General features: G+C 46.1%; 1 protein-coding gene across 4 annotated transcripts in view; it reads left to right on the top strand.

Annotated features, from left to right (window-relative positions):
* NCK2 (NCK adaptor protein 2) overlaps positions 1–19,856 on the top strand; it is a 153,292-nt gene that overhangs the window by 40,281 nt on the left and 93,155 nt on the right. The window contains exon 1 of one of the 4 annotated variants that reach the window (XM_030310300.1): positions 18,785–18,884. The exons of the other annotated variants lie outside the window; for them this stretch is intronic. The gene's annotated coding sequence lies outside the window, so the exon portion shown is untranslated. Of the gene's footprint in view, positions 1–18,784; positions 18,885–19,856 lie in introns of those variants that run through there. 4 annotated transcript variants of the gene reach the window in all.

The following is a 19,856-nucleotide window of genomic DNA, read 5'->3' as shown; positions in this document are numbered from 1 at the left end:
TGTGGGGTTCATATAGGCAGTAGGATGGGACTCATTTTCTTAGCTGCACAAAAAGAGGAACCGACGTGCGAAAAGCAGCGTGGGGATGCCACTGCCTGTGTGGGGATGTGTGATCAGACTCCCTTCTGCTGGCTTACATAATACCGTATACACGCCCACACGCTTTACAACTGACTGAATTCTCCGGACTTTGCTGTTCCTCTATTATTTAATTCACTTCGACCCTCTTTGCAAGCTCTTCCTCCTCCCATTTTGTTTAGTTTTGTTTTTTCCTCATGATATGGCATCGCTTTGATGAAAAATATTTTGGATGCACTAGAAACGAGGCATACGTTTTTACTAAAAAAAAAATTTCTGATTATGAGATTAATCAAGACTAATATATATCGTAGAATATTTGAAAGCTTCTGAAAGTGAAATTTTCAGTGCAAAAGCTTTGCTTCCCAGCATTTAGGTTAAATGGGGGACATTGACAGTCATAAATGCTTGGATATCTATCACCATATTTCCATAGTGTGGTTTTTATGTATGTAAATGTGTGTAAAAGACACGCACCCTTGTTTTTATTTGGTATCTGGATTAAAATTCTTATTTTCATCCTCAAATCCTGCTTTTCCCTCTTGCCCTACATAGTGTCCAAATGGGTGTGGAATAAGGTGGCCGTCTTTTCACCAGGACACCTTTGGGGGCAGAAAAGGGCACTATTAGTAATTACACTCAGCCAACAGTCACAGACCAGAAGGTAGCGTGTGGTTGCCGAGCCTTGAAAAACTGACATTCTGTCTTCGCATGGCCCGGATCAGGCCTTTCTCTCCCACTTTGCCATAGCCCTTTCGTCCTCCTGCTTCTGGACTCTTTTCCCTCTCATCAACGCCTTTTATTGGTACTGGACTTGATTTTCTAATACACAGATCTTCTTGTTACACTTTTCTCCTTATAAGCCTCTGGGTCCCCATTTCATGATAAGGTCTGGGCTCCTTAGGGTTATTAAAGGGCCCTAAAAAATGGGATCTTTGCTTCATCTGCCACCATTTAGTACTTTTAAAATTTTATGAACTGATCACACTGGTCCCTTCCAACGAGGCCAGGCACTTTCACACACGGTGCCTTTGCACATGCTGTTCCCAGCACTCGGCCTGCCTCCCCCACCGCCACCACTGCTCACCTCCTTGCACATGGCAGGACTGAAGTGGCATCGGTCCTTTGAAGCATCTGGATCACCCTAGAACTAGAACTGGTGGCCCCATCTTAGGAGGCTTCCTGGGCCTCTCCTGTACATCTGCCTTTGAACACTCACACCCTTAATCCCGAGAGGCAGTACAGATCTGGTCCCCTCGCGTGGATCATGGCCTTCCACCTGGCATTGTGTGACTGTGGTCTGGTAAGGCTCTTCGTGCCACAGTTTTCCTATCTGAGAAATGGGGACAATGGTCATATTTATCTCGTAGGAGAGTTGTAAGGTATGTAAAGAGTGGTGCCTGAAAAGAGCCTGTTATACTTGGCGTGTGATAACCCTGCAGTCAGTGTTGTCTGTGACTAGTGGTAGCCGTCATCTCCCTGTGTCCACGTCTGTGTCTTCATCTGGCACCTGAGTCCGTAAGTAGAAGGACTCTGGCGGTGTAGTCGGGCTCACTGGGTGTTTGCCGAATGAACTGGTGTACGTGCATATATACTAGTCCCAGCTTATTTCTTGCTGTAACGCATTTGGGTTGAGATCAAATACATAGAGCTGCCGATTGCTTTGGTATCAACATGACAGTATCCGAGGGAACTGAAGACGCTGGGTCCCTTAAGCCAAGGGAGCGGCTCGTGGACAAAGACCTGATTTCCTTGTGGGTCCATCCGCTCCCTCACTCCATTCTTGCTAGAGAAAAGCTGGGGGGAAGGGTGGCCACGTGCTAACCTGTGACCACGATGGGAAGCCCCCAGCACCAAGATTGCAGGTTGTAAAACCCAGCGTCTGCCTGGGAATCAGGATTCTATCTGAGTGGGAAGTCTCACTAGGTGGTTTCTCGCTCCTCCCATCACTAGTTTTGAATAGTTTGGGAGGGTGACTTTCCTGGTCTTGTCGTCAGCAGACCGGCTGAACAGACCTGGGGACAAGTGATGGGCTCTCCTTCTGGCCCGGGGTGGGGGGCGGGGGCGGGGGGAGACACACCAGGCACATCCCTGATGGCCTCCCACAGACCAGAGGGAACCAGTCATCTGCCTGCCCCTTGCGGCCAATGTTCCCTCAACACCAGTCCCGTGCCTTCCACCTCTCCACCTCAGGTGATGGTTGGGCTGAAGGCCTTTGGAGAACTTGAGGGGAAACGCCATGTATACTCAGCACTCCTTTCTTAACTATGAAAGTGAATTTAAGTGCGACACAAGTCCTTACCTCGCGAATGCTGGCCACACATCATGTCTGTGCTCCCATCACCCTGCTCTTGAATTCCGCTAGTAGCTAGTACTTCTCTTTCTTTGTACTTTGTTGGAAAGTAAAGCGGGCGACCTTAAAATTCTATGAAAGGTGGTTTTAAAATCCTCGCAAGACCTGCCGTGCTTGCTGCCGAAGCAGCCGGGGAAACAGAGTGAGCCTGAGTCTTAGCTGCTGCTGAATTAGTGCCAAAAGGGGTCTGGCAAGCCTCACCGTGGGCTCCTCTTTAAAATATGTAGATTGAAAACTGAACAGTAATGGCAATGAAAATGTTCTGAGTCGTGTTTAGAGGTGCCAAAAGGGCCGTTTGTAACCTAGCCCTGAGCGTGGCCGGTCTGCATCCCTCCTTTCCTTGGGGAACCTCGTAGATTGTCACTAAGAAAAGAGGCTTCCCTGACCGTCCTTCTAGCATGTGTGTGCTTTGAACACGTCTTCCTAAAACCCGGGAGATGGACAGCCTTCCCCACAGACTTGAGCTCACGTCTGGTGAGCCCTGCTTCATGAGGAAGGTGCTCGGGAATGCCGATGGCCTCGTCAGGGAGCAGTGCAGCTGGCTGGGGACCGCGAGAGATTCTTCTGAAATGAGGAGCCTAGGTGTGTGCCTTGCAGGGACACCTTGTTACAATTCAGTAAGCCAGTCACGCACGAGGTACTTTTCTACCTATGGAGGATGAGGACAGAAGGTGGACAGTAAAGTAGGGTCTGCACGTCCTGGGGCATCCAGCTCCCCACCAAAGTCTCCCCTCTGCACAGGTGGAAGGAGCTGGGTGGGGGAGGGGCAGGGGCACAGTGTGGCCTTGCACCTAATGTTGCCATTGGCTGCCCTTTGCTGCCATATTTCCTAATGGCAGCACAGGACGTAGTTAGATTTGTTTGCCTTAACTGCTAATCCTTTATGAAGAGTGCTTGGTAATTTGTAAAGCGTTCCATTCCGTATGTGGGGGGCTTTAGGTCAGTTACACGGGTAAAACTGTGTATGTTAGTAACTGTTGTTGGAGCTGATAATGTTACTTTTGTTATGGCAATGTTGATACTTGGATTTCAGCACCTACCCGTACCCTCGGGGAGTGATTTTCTGTTGACTGTCTTCTATGGAAGCTTTTTAATTTAATTTAATTTAATTTAATTTAATTTAATTTAATTTAATTTAATTTATTTATTTATTTAATTTTATTTTAAATGATTAAGTAATTTCTTTTGTTCTTCCTTAAGAGCACTGTAAGTTCTGGAGAACAGTGTTTCGTGGTCACCGAGTCTGGTGATGATTGCATTATGTTTCTTTCCTCAGAGATACCCAAGCCATTGTCTGCTCAGAGGTGTTTTAATTTCTTTGATCATGCTCTAAAAGAGACTTTTCATGCTCTGTGTATGACTTTGCGACCGTTTTAAAGCCCTTAAATGGCTAAAGTTGAGGAGAAGATCATCTGGTTCTTTCTCCCAAGTTTGGCTCTCTGATGCGCCTTCCAAACCGCTGGGCTGTGGACAGGGCAGGCTGGAGCGTGCTGGAAGGGTGGCAGCCGTCTGGCTTGGAAAGTAGCTCCCGTGTCCCCAGAAACTACCTGCGTGCCTTTCCTAGGGCTGCGGCCACCAAGTACCACAGACTCCGTGGCTTAAAGCAACAGAAGTTAATTGTGTCACAGTTCTGGAGGCCTGAAGTCTGATGTCCAGGTGTTGACAGTTCCCTCTCCCTTTGACACCTGGAGGGGGAGAATCCTTCCTTGCCTCCTACTGGCTTCCGGTTGCCCCAGGCACTGGGGTTCCTTGGCTTGTGGCTGCACTCGTTGCCCTCATCATCACGTGGTGGCCCCCATGGGTCTCTGTCTTCTTCTTCTTCTTTTTTCCAATCTTTATTTTTGAAAGAGAGAGAAAGAGTGCAAGTGGGGGAGAGGCAGAGAGAGAGGGAGACACAGAATCCAAAGCAGGCTCCAGGCTCTGAGCTGTCAGCACAGAGCCTGACAAGGGACTCGAACCCACGAACTGTGAATTCATGACCTGAGCTGAAGTCTGATGCTTACCTGACGAGCCACCCAGGCGCCCTGGGTCTCTGTCTTCTTATAAGGCCACAAGTCATACTGTAAGGTTAGGGGCTCACCCACCATGCTCCCTTGGGACACATGCTATTGGGAGGTGGAGAAGAACACGGATGCAAGCTTCTCTGCCTCTGTCTTGGTTCCACCTTGGCTCACCTGTTAGGTGCTAGCCTGTCCCTGGAATGGACTTGTACAGCTGCAGGGTGACAGGTAAAGTCCGAGGACACCGTCATCACGCTGGGCCACGTCCAGGGGAACGTGGTGGCTGTGGAAGACTAGCCTTGTGTCTTTTAGAGGAGGAGACATTTAGCAATTCACATGAATCCTTTGCAGAGTTGCTTTAGAGAAGTCTCTTTTCTGTAAAAAAAAATATCTCAGCTAGCAAAAAGCAGTTTGGTCTTGTTTTACTTTCCTAAAGTAAAGTGCAACGTGTAAAAGTTGATGTATATATGTTCCGTGACTCACAGCCTTAATGGTGCACAGTCTTCATCTGGTTACTGTCTGGACGACAGAGGTATGGAGAGAACTCCGTTCCTTACAGGCCACATGTTCTACCACATCAGCTGCGTTTGGGCTTTAACAGAGAACAGAAATACGTGTCCTTGTCCAGCATGAATTTCTAGCACGCGTGCTGCGTGAACAGAAGACATACCTGTTACAGTCTTTGTAAAGGCAGTCTTAGATGTGAACGAGTGGTCATTGGTTCTGTTGAAAGTGTTACTCTGCTCTTAGGAGAACGTGGCTTTTTTAGTTTACATCTTTTCTCTAGTTGATGTCAGAACTTCCTTATCAATCATAGTGTGCTAACTGGCATATTTATGAGCTAAAGCGGCCCTTGTGATCATTTAGTTGGTTGGTTTTCCATTTTTAATTAGTGAGGTGTGTTTTTAGCGGCACAAGTAACCCAGCACATGACGCACGACTTGCCTGTCATCCCTGGGATGGAGGCATGGTTAACAGTCTCTGTGTTAATTTGTTCCTATTCACATGTTGCTTAGATGGTAACCATTCTACAGGTCAATCTGAGTTGCCTTTGACAGAATTTTAGGCAAAAAGCAGAGCTAGTGACTGCACGGTGCCCTCATGCGGAGATCCTGCCCCGTCGCTTACATACAGCATGCTTTCTGTTTAGGGTGAAAGTAGCTTGATGCAGAACTGGCTCCGAGCTGGCCTCACTCGCTGGCTGCAAACCGTGCACACGGTGGGGCACGTGTTCATTTGTATAGCCAGTGAGAAGCATTTCCTCCTGCACGTGGAGCTAGGGGGGGAAGGGGCGAGGAGAGATGAACTTGCTTACATAGCACATTGTTTCGGATTTCCTTTTGAGGTCAGAAAGTGTTGGTGTGGCCTCTATGGAAGCGAAGGGGCATGCGGCCTTCAAGAACTATTTCTACGTGCGTTTCTACCATGTGCTAGAGACTGTGCTAGGGATGCCCAGAGGAACAGCGCATCCTTTCGGCCTTCCCGTGTCCTAGTGGGGAGGGCGGAGGAGTATACGATGTGAAGAGGTTTGCACAACACAAGTGAGCGTGAATGTACTATTATCATTCGTGTATGCTACTAACTGCTAGCGTTTCAATGGAGCGTGTGAATGGGTCAGGCCATTGTAGTAAGTGCTTTCCGTAAAAGATTCTTGCTCAGTCTAGTGGAAATGATAGCACCTTCAAAATTATGAACAAAGGGTATGAAAATTTGGCTTCTGGAGGGAGCATCTGTCTCCCTGATCTGGGTCTGGTGTCCATCCACCGCTCCAGGCCCCAGGGAGTGGACAAGGTACGTGATCAATAGTGTTTCTGACATTTCCCATTTCAGTGCTTTTTTTTTTTTTTTTTTAATGTTTTTATTTATTTTTGAGACAGAGACAGAGCATGAGCAGGGGAGGAGCAGAGAGAGAGGGAGACACAGAATCCGAAGCAGGCTCCAGGCTCTGAGCTGTCAGCACAGAGCCCGACGCGGGGCTCGATCTCATGGACTGTGAGATCATGACCTGAGCCGAAGTGGGACACTCAACCGACTGAGCCACCCAGGCGCCCCCCCATTTCAATGCTTTTAAGCAATGCATAGTATTTCATCCTATGGTACTAATATGTGGCTAAAGTTAAGAAATTGTGAATGCAGGGGTGAGCAGCCTCACAATTCAAAATGTTTTCTGGAGCGGGCATTTGGTTCTGGGTAATGTGGTTGAGAGCCCAAGGTGGCCACGGTGTTTGTGTACTGGTGGGAAAAGAACTGAGGACAGTCTTCCCCTCCCTACCAAGGAGCCCAGTTAGAAGCTTCCTTCTCCTGTGACATCTATTAGCCATGGAAAATTGTGATGGTGTCATCATGGGAGGGACATATGCGTGTAATTCCCATCAGTCACAAAAATAAAATTAAAACGGAGTAAAAGTGACCAATCAAAAGACATCCAATAGCAGAAATTTAATGCTGCCTGGTTTACCTCTTCTCTAAGCTTGAATGGACCCACAGATGGGTTTTCCTGCCATGAAATAAGGGGCAAGTTAAGTGTAAAACCGCCAGAATAGAGTAGAGCCGCTGAGCTAGCTCACGCAACCAGCCTCAGTGTCGGCTTAGGTCTTCGTAGCCTTCCCGCTGAGTCTGGGGTCGCCTTGCCCTGTGCAGCATGATGTTTGCTATTGTGCTTTGCAGGAAAAGGCCCGGGAGAACTCAGTCACATGCAGAATGTCACCCCTGGGCTAGCAGGAGGTTGGGCGGAGGGTGCTTAATTCCTAGTAACTGTGATGTCCGTTTATTTATTTGTTCTTATCTGGCGTGCTGAAGAAAATAGATGATGATAGCTGGTAGCAGTGAAATACTTCTGGTCCTGAAAGACACTCCGGGGAGACACAAATCATTGAACCCAGACCATTTTTCCCCCGTACGTATTATCTTTTGCCATTTTTTTTTTTTTTTGCATCTTTTCATTTATGTGTGTCTATGTGTGTCCACTCTTTGCCCATCTGTCGATTTTCTCATTTACCTTCTGCCTTCTTTGCCTTATTCTCATGTCCCCTGCATGGTACATTTCTCTATCAGTTAATTAATTCACTCATCCAGCCTTTTATCGATCATCTCTTCTGTGGAGGGCACCGCGATTAGTGTTGTGGATGGAACGGTAAATTACAGACCGTCTCCACACCTGATAGAGGGAAGAAAGAGATCTGTATACAGATGGCTCTGATACCAAACACAACACTTATTTTGAGTCTGTGTAATAGCAGTTATCATTAACTGAGCAGCACTTGCTGTGAGCCAGGTCTGGCCGTAAGCACTAACTCATTTCTCCTGGCCCTAGGCAGCACGTGCCAGCTCAGGCCGGTCTAGAAAGGTCTCTGGGTTTGGAGACTTTGCCTCCAGCCTTGGGGTTGGCCTTGAACCCCTCCTGGGTCTTGTGTCTGCTCCTCCCTGAGGCACGAGCCACTAGTGGGGTTCCTTCAGCTCGGGGCCTGTATGTGCGTTCAGGAAAAGGAAGAATTGTCACCATCACAGGGCTGTGAAGAAGAACTGAATCCTTTTGTAAAGGACCTGGCACGTGCCGGCCCACAGTATGGCTCTGGGGAGAGCTGCAGCCTGGCGCTTCCGGCTCCTGTCTCCACCATTGCCTTTCATTTTTCTGCCTCCTCCAGTCCTGGCCTCTGCCCCTTCCTCCCTCCCACCCTCCCCAGGCTCCAGCATTGCCCCTTCCTGGGTCTCTTCCCTCCCCACTTGTCATGGAGGCCAGGAGGGCTGCCCTCCTCCTGGCTGGCTGCCTCAGTGCCCGTCCCTGCCTGGCCCCTCTTAGCTGAGTGACCCCTGGGCAGCTTTCCTGACCTCTGCTCCTCATCCACATCTCTCACGAGTGATCCGCTCAGTGCCTGCTGTCTGGCGGCTGCCCGTTCCTTCTGCCTTCCTGATCCATAGTCCACAGCCCTGCGTTACTCAGCCCTCTTCCTCTTTCTTGGGTCCTTTTCTTCATACTGAAGGAGGGTCACTTCAGTGCCGTGGAACGTGTGGAAACCCTAGCCCCAGTTATGATCCAGTTGCTGGCCCTGCCTGGGCCAGCTCCCCCATCTGGACTGAAGTGTGCACCCCTACCCAGTGTTCATTGTTGAGGTCCTAGCCCCCTTGCATGTCTGTGTTCGGGGATAGGGCCTCGAAGGAAGTCCTCAAGGTTAAAGAAGTTCATGGTGGGGCGGGGATCTGATAGGACTCGAGTCCTCCTGAGAAGAACACCAGGGAACTGGGTGTCTTTCCGCCACGTGAGGACATGGCGAGGAGGCGGCTGTCTGCGAGCCAGGGACAGAGCTCTCAGCAGGAACCAAATCAGCCCACACCTTGATCCGGGACTTTCAGCCTCCAGAACTAGGAGAAAATCAGTTTGTGTTGTTTAAACCACCCACTCTGTGGAATTTTCTTACGTTAGTCCAGGCGAACTGATGCTGTGAGCCTCACCAGGCCCCTCACTGCAGGGGAGACCATCCACCCCCAACCCCTCCGAGGGCATCCCTGCAGCCAGGTTCCCTCATGTGAGAAAGGAGGCTTGCCTTGACAAGAGTGAGGGGTGGGATGGGGAGATGGAAATCGATGTTTTTTTTGCTTTACTTCGGACCCATGCCCATTCTGTAAGAGAAACTCATCCCCTGGCATGAGCCCGGCTCCTCTGCGTGCAGACTCCTGGCTCACAGGTCACTCGGTAGCAATTTACAGGACCAGGGGGACCGAGTAGACTCCTGCCTCTCATTTACTGCCCCCCAGGGGCCAATTCTACTTGGGACCCCGCCCTAGATTGTATCTGCTGCACCAGGGTGCAGGCATGGTGGTGGGGGGAACTTTTAAGCACTGACTTTCTTTTCTGTTTTGTTTATTTGAATTTGGGGGGTTTGGAAGAGGGAGAAAGGAGACCAGTGCTGAATACAGTGAGTCTTTCTAACCAGCTATGTGAATTGGAGATCAAAGTGAGACACTCTTGCTGTCATTGGTTGAAAGGATTTTTGTGGCCTGGAAACTCCTGCACCCATAAAATACTCTCCAGTGGAGTAAGCCATTGTCTAAAAGTAGGTTAAAAGAAGAGGGAAATTCTTCTGTTTGCTACCGTTTCTATCAGCCCCATTTACGTTATGACTGTTCAGCCTTTTGCGTATGCTTAGGGTTTTTTTTTTCCTCTGGTTTGTATCCTTGGATTCATAGTCTATCAAAATGAACTTCTCATTAATGGGGATGGATATTCTGAAATTACTATTGTCTGTCTTCATCTCTTAGCAAATACTGTAAGTGGTATTCATGTATGTGTATGTAGTTGTATGATATAGTAGGGTATTACCTAGGGTGTATTAGAGAATTATATACATTACATAAAACTCTTCTGTTGGCCAGGGCAGAACTTATGAACCATCCCCAAGGTGCTTCCTCTGAGTTTTCTAGTTTTTGTTTCTTTTCTTTAAAAGTTCTGTATCTGTGGGGTGCCTGGGTGGCTCAGTCGGTGAAGTGTCCAGCTTTGGCTCAGGTCATGATCTCATGGTTTGTGGGTTTGAGCCCCACAGTGGGCTCAATGCTGACAGCTCAGAGCCTGGAGCCTGCTTCCGAATCTGTGTCTCCCTCCCTCTCTGCCCTTCCCCTGCTCATACTCTCTCAAAAATAAATAAACAAAAACAAATATTTAAAGGTTCTGTATCCGTAAAATGCATGCTTTTTTCCTAGTTTCCCTTGATTCCTTCTGTTCATTTTTTAATAGCTTTAAATCAATTATAAACCATTGTAGTTCAGTACTCTGTGCTTCAAGACATCTGTATTAATTCTGGGCATTTTTGACACAGTAAGACTGCAGTCAGGGCAGTGGATCTCTTATATATTGCCTTGAGTTCGTAAAAATGTATTCTAGTTGCATTAATCTTATCAGAATGCATAAACATTGAAAAAAATTTTTTTTAATTGGGGGCACCTGGGTGGCTCAGTCAGGCGTCTGACTTCAGCTCAGGTCATGATCTCACGGTTTGTGGGTTCGAGCCCCGCATCGGGCTCTGTGCTGACAGCTTAGAGCCTGGGGCCTGCTTCAGATTCTGTGTCTCCCTCTTTCTGCCCCTCCCCTTCTCCCACTTTGTCTCTCTCTCAAAAGTAAACAAACATTAAAAAAAATTAAAAAAAATATCTTACCAGAATGCTAAGCAGATACAGACAAGCCCCAATGTAGAGTATACAACGGCCGGGATGTATCGATGTGTGTGTCTCTGCCAGTCTTTCCTTCCCCAGGCCCCCAGTCTCTTGTGCTCAGACTGCCCTTCCTCAGTGGGTAGACTGGGACCTTCCAGAGGGGTGAAGACCAGGCCAAGGTTGCATTTGTACGTGCCCTTGACCCAGGTGCACATAAAATGTTTTATAACTTTTTCCAACGAGAAAAAAATTAACCTGTTTCTTTTGATCCAAAGAAGAGCGTTCTTTCCAATTGAAGAACCGTTTCACAGAGCCTTTTTGATGAAAATGATTCTCTTGGTAGATAACATCCTAATATGGGCAATAAAATGTGTCTGAGAAGCACGTTGTATAGTGTTTATTGCCCGTAATGAGCTCTTGTGAGGATCTGGCCCTGTGGTTCGTGGTTTTGAAACTTGAGATTGTTCCAGATTAGCTGCTCCCACCTCCCAATTTCTGCCTCGGGAGTCTGGAGTGGGCTCCAGCAATTCACATTTCTAAGAAGCATCCAAGTGCTGCTGCTGCTGCTGCTGCTGGTCAGGGCACATGAGGAGAACCACTGTCCTGGCCACCAGACAACACTGGTTACTGGCAACAGTTAGCTCCATTTCCACAAATGGATGTTGACTTCTGTCTTCACCCCCTGCTTGGAGGAGGAGCATAGAATCAGCCTAATGTGTAGTAAGTATAGCCATGTGTTAAATGCAAACGCACAGAAGAGGCTTATCTTGAAAACATCTTAATTTTTATTGCTTGTGCTATGTGAAATGTTATTTCCCATTTGTAGAATGGGAAGAATTAAAAGTTGATTTGTGAGCTAAAAATACAGTAAGTTCCTTCTTCATCAAAACCCATAAATAGGCCTGCACATTCAGACATAAAAGCAAACCATTAAGAAACAGTGCTCGCGTCCTTAGAATTTGTTGATCGGATTACAATTACAGACTCTCGTTTCTTCACTTCCTGCAGCTTGTGTAACTGCCTACCACTTATTTTTAGTAGGTCTTGCACTGCTGACTCAGAGTGGTAACCAGTCTCTGTGCTGCTCAGTGCCATAGGCTGGCAGGTGGCCAGGCTCTTAAGACGGGTAAGGTTATATGCCTGGGCACTGTGTCAGGTGGCTTGCTGGCGAGCGGATCCTTGGGGGAATCAGCAGCCCCTTCCCCTGACCCCTTCTTGCTCCTCCACACCCCTGAGAGGAGCCGTAGATGGAGCTGCCATTTCTGGGGGGCTTGGGAAATGTGCCAGGTGGTGCTGCACGAAGCGTCTCACCACCTGATGGGGTATCTCACTGCCCTTCACCCTCCAGCCTGTCTTCACTCTCAGGGAGAGGGGGCTCAGCGCCACGGTGGGCTGCTGGAACCTCTGGCCTTTGGCTTCCATTCTCCCCACACCTGGAGTAAGTGTAACTAGGTAGAGCTGTCTTTGGTGAGCTCCGCCTCTGTCTTTAAGGCTGCTGTCCAGATGGGCCTCTTGCCACCAGCTGTGCACACAGGCAAGTCATGGGAGGTGCTTTGACCTCTGACCTGTGCCAGAGCAAGACCCTGGCCGATCAGCCCATGCACCACGTGGCCGGCGAGGAAAGCTGTCACCCACAGAGGTTCATAAGGAATCAGCCAGAATGAAACTGTCCTCCCTTTCACGTCAACACACAGATAGGAACCACTAGGATGGTTCTCTTATCGCTAGAACTTGACAAGGGTTGGATGACATGGCTTGGGTTCTGTCACCTCCGGCCAGGAAACTTCGGAGCTCTGGAAATACCCTTAAGTAACATAATTGGCAAGGCTCCTGAGCCACCCTGAAACCCGCGTGGCCCTGGGGCTCCGCCATTCTGCACCTTCCTTTTCTCATTTGTTAAGTGAAGGGCTTAGAGCACATCTTTAATCCTTTCCCCCCTAGGACTTAAATTCTAGTAATTTGTAAGAGAATGTTGATTTCCTCTGGAGAAGCCTGGGGAAGTGATGTAAATTACAGCCACACTGATGGGAAATTGATCATTTTTCATCTTCCTCATTTAACCTCTTTTGCTTTCACGTCCTTCTCCTGGCCCCAGGGAGCGGTGAGCGGGCAGGGATAGTCTCTGCCAGTTTCAGGGCAGGGCATTGTATGGGTGCTTCCAATACCAATTTAGTGAATGCACCTTCCCTTCTCCCTCAGTCCTCACCAGCCGGGATTTTCCAGCAGTTTTATCTTGGCCTAATGTCCTTGGGATATCCTTGTTCTTTACTTGTGCATCAGCAGTTCGTTGTATGTGTACAGAATATTCTGATGGACTCCCTTTATCACAACTGATCACAGTGACCTCTCTAAGTAAGTGCTTGATAAGTGTATTAATTTTTATAATTTTACAGCTCAGGCAAACCAGTGCTGTGCATTCTCATTGCAGCCCGTGAGCTGGAAAGAGTGTACGTAGTGTGCTCAGTGTAAAAACGACTCACTGCTGTTGCTACTTGTGTTTTTCACAAGACACTAAAATGTTTTACTGTCTACTGTATATTCAACAGCTGAGTAAGTTCTCAACATTTACAAATTTTGAATGAACGGATTCTTCTTCTTCTTGGGGGTGGGTGGAGTTCAAATTACTAAACACTTTATTTTGGGGGGGGGGGGGGGGTAGTCACAAACAAAAGGAAGAGCCTTGATGTCTTAGTAGTTGATAGTAAAAAGAAGGCTTATAAGGGTGTGTCAGCTCTGTAGAGGTTCACCTTCGACCCGCTCCTGCCCGCCTCCTCTGCCCCGTCCTGCCTTGGTGGCTGGACAGAGCCATTAGATTTCAGGAACGCCGTTCCCTTGTGGTGTCGCTGGCACCTAGCCAATGTTCTGGGATTACTTTAGCGACCTTCCTGTGGAGAAGGTGGTTTGGAGCCTGGTGGTTTCTGAAGGCCCTTTAGGCTGTGCTATTTTTTTTGATGTTCTTGACTGTCTCTCATTGTAAGCTGTGATTTCTTAGTTTCTGGGATAACCATATTCAGTGTGGATTTTTAAGGTAGAATCATAGAACGCATCCTCATGACTTCCCATTGTCAGAACTTCAGTGCGTCGTTATCAGTTAATGGCCAGTCTTGTTCCATCTAAACTCCTGCACACTCCAGTGGCTTATTTTGGAAACAAAACTGAGATACCGATTCATTTCATCTGTAAATACTATAGTCAATACTCGAGTAACAGTAATTCCTTGATTTACCAAACCTGCAGCCAGTGTTCCTATTTCCCTAACTATCTCAAAAATGTATTGCTGTCAGGGCACCTGGGTGGTTCAGTCGGTTAAGCGTCCAACTCTTGATCTCGGCTTGGGTCATGACCTCACGATTTGAGTTCCGGCCCGAGTCGGGCTCTGTGCTGATGGTGTGGAGCCTGCTAGAGAGCCTTCTGTCTCTCTCCTTTCCTCTCTGCCCCTCCTCCACTCTCTCTCCCTCACTCTCAAACATTGAAAGAAATTATTGCTGTTGAGTGGTCTATTTGATATCTCCACCCTCTCATTTTTACCCCCCCCCCGCCCCCCACATTGTGATTGATCTTTTGGAGAAAGCAAGTCTTAAGTTTTTTTGCGTTTGTCACAGCTGCAGCTTGCTAACCAGATCCTTACTTGACATGCCTCCCCACCCCCGTCCTGGTGTTTCCTGTAAGCAGCTGGTCAGGGCTGGAGCCCATTCTGGTTTGATTTTCTGGCAAGAGTGCTTGATGGGTAGTGTGTGTGCTCCCGTTGGGAGGAGGGCATGAGAACAGGCAGCCTTGGTGATCACTGCCTCCATCCATAATTCATCAGGAGTGCAAAACATCCTGGTCGTGTCATTCCTTCTGTGTTTCCTCGCCAGATGAAAGGAACATGCAGCTGTTATCCTGAGGTACGTTTACTTAGGAAAGTCTTACCCCCTATTTGGCATCTTACAGAATAAATAGTTCCAGTTCCCCAGCATCCTCCATAAGCCACCAGTGAGGTATTTTGTGTGTCTTTCTTTTTAGAGACATTATGAGCTCATGATTTAAGGTATTTCTGGAGTATTTTCATTCATTGCCGCTGACATCCTTGTCTCCCCTCTAAGTGTCCGGTTGCAGCCAAGCTGAGCTGTTGGAGGTCACTGCCATGTTCTGCTCATGCCCAGAGTCTGTGCCATAGTCACATAGTCACTGAAAGTGAGGGCCGTGCCCACCCCAGACTGGGGCCCACATTTCTTCAAAGACCGCGGTCTCCTTAGTAGGAAATGGAATTTGGGGACCACAGTTTGGGAGTTAGGGGCCATTGCTTCCAGGCTGGTTGTTGTATCTGGACCTTTTCAGTGGATAAAGGTGGATTTGTTCGTTGGTTTTGGTTTGTTTTCTCACATAATCCAGTGTAAATTCATGCTGATATATTTAAAAAAAATTTTTTTAACTTTATTTATTTATTTATTTATTTATTTATTTATTCAGAGACAGAGACAGAGACAGAGTGAGAGCGGGGAGGGGCAGAGAGCGAGGGAGACACAGAATCCGAGAAACAGGCTCCAGGCTCTGAGCTGTCAGCACTGAGCCTGACCCAGGGCTCGAACCCAAAAACCATGAGATCATGACCTGAGCCGAAGTCAGACACTTAACCGACTGAGCCACCCAGACACTTAACCGACTGCCCCAGATACTGATATTTCTAATTCAAAATTAGAATTAGAAGGTATTTTACTTCTTTGGTTTTATTTTTGTATTGCTTTTCTCTTATGCTGAAAGTTTTTGCCCCTAAAAAATTAGCATAAGAACTTATTTGCTTGATTATTGTATTTATACACAACTCATAATGTTTAGAATACCTACCAACATTTTTACCGATAATATGAGTAGTGAAAACAGCTGAAGATATCTTTGTCCTTAAGGTTTATCCCACTAGGGAAATACAGTCAAATTACTGTGTTTCAAAGTCTTTTGGAATAATTTCCCTGTATGTTTATGCCATCAACTCAGTATATGACTTGGTTAATTGGTTTCCATTCTGCTTTTGATTTTTTAGGACTTAAAAAAGTTAATATTGGTTTACAGTTATATAAACCATTTCGATAGTTCCAGAGCCAAACCAACTGTGCTTAGAGAGGTCTCATTCTGTATTTTCAGCCTCTTTTTCTCTAGCCCTTCCCATCACTATTTTTCAAAAGATTTTTTGCTCCTTCCGCTTTTATTGCTTTTTAATGCAAGCACAGACATATATTCATACAGTTGTATATTTATTTTCAATATTACTCATTCTCTTAAATAAATAATAGCATACGTTACCCACTTCTCCCAAGCCTGAGTTCAGAGGTTGTCTTCTAATTACATGGCATACTGTGACTTAGCTAATCATGACATTGAATTTAACTGAATATGCCTATTTATTCAGTGATTTTGGAAAGGGTAATTGTAGAAACTGCCGTCTAAATATTTTAATCATATCCCAAAATAGTTAAGAAAATACATGAATATTCCTGTCTTATTTTGGCTATTTTAAAACACGCACACAACTCGGTCTATTTCATTTTCATGTATTCTAGTTCATTGGGTCTCAGCGGGGTGATTTCGTTCCCTGGGTGACATTTGGCAATGTCTGCAGTGTCTGGAGACCTTTTTGATTGTCACAGCTCCAGGGAGGCTGTAGGTTACCACCCTACAGTGCATGGGCCCGGCTCTGCGACAAAGATTTACCCACACCGACCCGGCAACGTGTCCCCGGGGAGAAACCCTCTCAATTTCAAGCAAGCTTTTGAGAGTTTGGGTCACCTCACTTGACCCCCCTCTCTCTCTTTTCTCTCTCTTCTTCTTCAATAGTTACATCTAGGACTTTAGGAAAACACAAGTCATTTCAAATGAAAAGACAGGAGAACATCAATGATGGGTGCCTCCCCAGGCTTGTATAAAGAAAAGTAACTCCGTACTTGAAAGCTCCATTTTAGTTTACTCTGGTATAGATCATGTGTAACCAAGTATTTTGGGGGGAGACAAATTCTGCCTTATCCCAGGTCTCAGGAAAGCACAAGTTGTTAGGTGTGTGTACTTAGAACACCAACTGGATGGTCCAAAGTGACTAAAGTTGAAATTTTGACGAGTTGGCAGAGTTCTGGGCACTTGGGTTCAGAATTGATCTTTGCCATATTATCCGTTTATGAAAGATTCTCATTCAAAGGCGCACATGAGTGTAGGTGACTAGTGGGAAGGTGGGCATTATTGCTGTCTTACGAAGTTATTTTGTCATTGGTGGTGTCCAAGCTAACTCTGAGGATGGTGTGCATTTTTCTTATCTCTTTCCTTTGCATTTTCTCTTTTTATTATCTTATGAAATACTCCATTTCAGCTAGAGAAAGGAGTGAATAATTCAGTTACCTTTTTTTTTTTTTTTTGAAATAAACCCAAGGGTATGAATGAATAAAAGAACAACACTGAAAGAAGGAAAAAAAAATACCTAAGAAACATACAAAGATGGTATTTGACCACACACCCTTCCATCTCAGGGCAACTGCAAAATACCCTGGATTTTTTTTTTTAAGATTTTTTTTTTTTTACAACATTGATTTTTATTTATTTTTTTTTAAAATTTAAATCCAAGTTAGTTAACAGATAGTGTAATAATGATTTCAGGAATAGATTTTAGTGATTCATCATTTACATAGAATCCCCAGTGCTCATCCCAACAAGTGTCCTCCTTAATGCCCATTACCCATTTAGCCCATCCCCCTACCCACAACCCCTCCAGCCACCCTCAGTTTGTTCTCTGTATTTAAGAGTCTCTTGTGGTTTGCCTCCCTCTCAGTTTTTATATTATTTTTGCTTCTCTTCGACTTATGTTCATCTGTTTTGTTTCTTAAATTCCACACATGAGTAAAATCATACGATATTTGTCTTTCTCTGATTGACCTAATTTTGCTTAGCATAGTACGCTCCGGTTCCCTCCACATTGTTGCAAATGGCAAGATTTCATTCTTTTTGACTGCCGAGTAATACTCCATTGTATGTATAAACTACATCTTCTTTATGCATTCATCAATCGCTGGACATTTGGGCTCTTCCCATACTTTGGCTGTTGTTGATAGCACTGCTGTAAACATTGGCGTCCATGTGCCCCTTTGAAATAAAAACACCTGTTTCCCTTGGAGAAATACCTAGTAGTGCAATTGCTGGATTGTAGGGTAGTTCTATTTTTAATTTTTTGAGGGACCTCCATACTGTTTGTCCAGAGTGGCTGCACCAGTTTGCATTCCCACCAGCAGTGCAAAAGGGTTCCTCTTTCTCAATTGTATTGTGATTTTAATGCAATACGGATGAAAGGGGCATCCTCCCTTTTACAGGTAGGAGCCACCTGGGGGATAACAGCACTGCGTTCAGTTGCACTTGGTTGTTTGCAGAGAGGCCCTGGGAATGTGAGCACAGAGCATAGGAGGCCGATGTTTAACGTGGGCAAGTCTGGTCCTTGATGGTTTCAGAGCTTTGGCTACCTTTTTGCCTTTGGTGGTGAACAAGAGTACCCAATAGTTTAGTGTTATTCCAGAAGTTCCTAACATCGCTGCTCCTTTTCCTCCTTTTTCCACCTTGTACTTGCCCACTCTTTTGCATCGAGTAAATTAAGTGATTTGGGAAAAAAAATGAATCGGCATTTCTCCTTGACACAATTAAATGCAATACAAATTCGATTCCAGGAAAGGAAATATCACTAGAATAGTTAAGACGTTAGCGATGACAGTTCACAGGTATGTCAGCCCTCTTAGGAGTTGGTTTTCTGGGGTAAATTTTATGGACTTTTTACTGGTGAGCTTTAACACTTTGCGGTTGGTTTCGACGCTGCCAGTGGGTGTGGAAATGTGTTACGATGTAGGAGGGTGGTCTTTCAGAAATAGATTGAGCCATCAAAACTCCTTTTTGATTTTAGCTTTGTGGCCCTAAGATACAAACATTTATTATCCTTTTTAGGCCTTTGACTCACACCTTATCCCACCAACCCCTTTTCTTTCTGCCTCTTTCCCTACGCCCACAGAAGAAAAGCTGACATTGATTTATAAGCTTTTCTTCCTTTGCCAAATTCAGAACCTTAGAAAATACCTCTATTTTAGCCTTTCTACTAGTTTTTTTGGGGGGAGGCCCTTAAACATGAGAGGGTTCTGAAGCCTGCGTCGACTTTTTTTTTTTTTTTTTTCCCTCTGCAGAATAAAACAAGAGTTTGTGCTGTTTCCGGGTACTGAATGTTGCGCTCACGGGTCTGGGGCAGGAAGGGACCACCAGCCCTGTTCCGTGTTGTTCCAGTGGAAGGGCAGAAGATGGTTTCCGTGTCTTCCGAAGTAAGAAAAGTCGGCATGCCCAAGTGGCAGGCTGCCAGTCTGTGTGGGCAAGTGGAAGGAAGTCCTGAAATACTGTGCCCACTCACAGGACAGCGTCGTGGGGACTTCAGGGTTGGTGGAGAGTATAGCGCGGCCCTCATCATGTTGGGGTTCCTGTCAGGCCTGAGGGAGAGGGCTGTAATCACATGAAGGAAAAAAATCATTGATTGGGTTTCTAGCAACTCTCAACCAAGATGGGATTCGTTATGATTACCCCATAGTTGGAATGAGGGAGCGGAAGCCAAGCATGTGGTAACCACAGTTGAGACAAAGCACCTTAGATTGTGGAAGCCGATCAGCTTGTGCCTTTCTGTGGAAACAGGATGCTTCTGGAAAACAAAACCAGTTCGTAAATTTGGCCCTGAAAACTCTTTGAGCAATTTGGTGTGGAGTCATTAATTTATGGTTTCATAACTTTTTAAAGCTACTGGCACTAACTGCAGATTTCTAAAGAGTTTAATCATCCTCAGGAAGGTCTGACTGTGGGACGACTGGCTGCATTAATCTGATTCAGTTCATTTCCGAAGAGAACAAAATTATAACTACGTTCTCATTAATTTACGGGTGTGATCCATCTATTTCAGAGCCAATATTAAATTATCTCCAATCTCCAGAAGATGTGTTTTTGAACATAAGTAGCTGTAGGATTTAGGATTCTCTGAAAGGAGTAGACGTTAAGGTTAGCTTGCTGTAAGATGTGTTTTCTATCTGCTGTTATTATTTTGTTGAAAAAATTTTTTATTTGAAAGAATAATGCGTATAAACAAGCAAACAAAAGGCAGTTGAAATCTAACGTGGAGGAAAGCCTGCCTCCTGTCACCAGATGGCCTCACCAGAGGCAAGGCTTATAGTTTCTTGTATGTCCAGAATGTTCTGGAAATATCTAAGTAATAGGTTACTCAAGTCATTACTTTCCTTATTGTCCCCCCCCCC

This window comes from Lynx canadensis, chromosome A3 (genome assembly GCF_007474595.2).
Source record: "Lynx canadensis isolate LIC74 chromosome A3, mLynCan4.pri.v2, whole genome shotgun sequence".
NCBI classification, from domain to species: Eukaryota; Metazoa; Chordata; class Mammalia; order Carnivora; family Felidae; genus Lynx; species Lynx canadensis.
The sequence above is the reverse complement of the archived record's forward strand: the minus strand, read 5'-3'. Positions and strand labels throughout refer to the sequence as shown.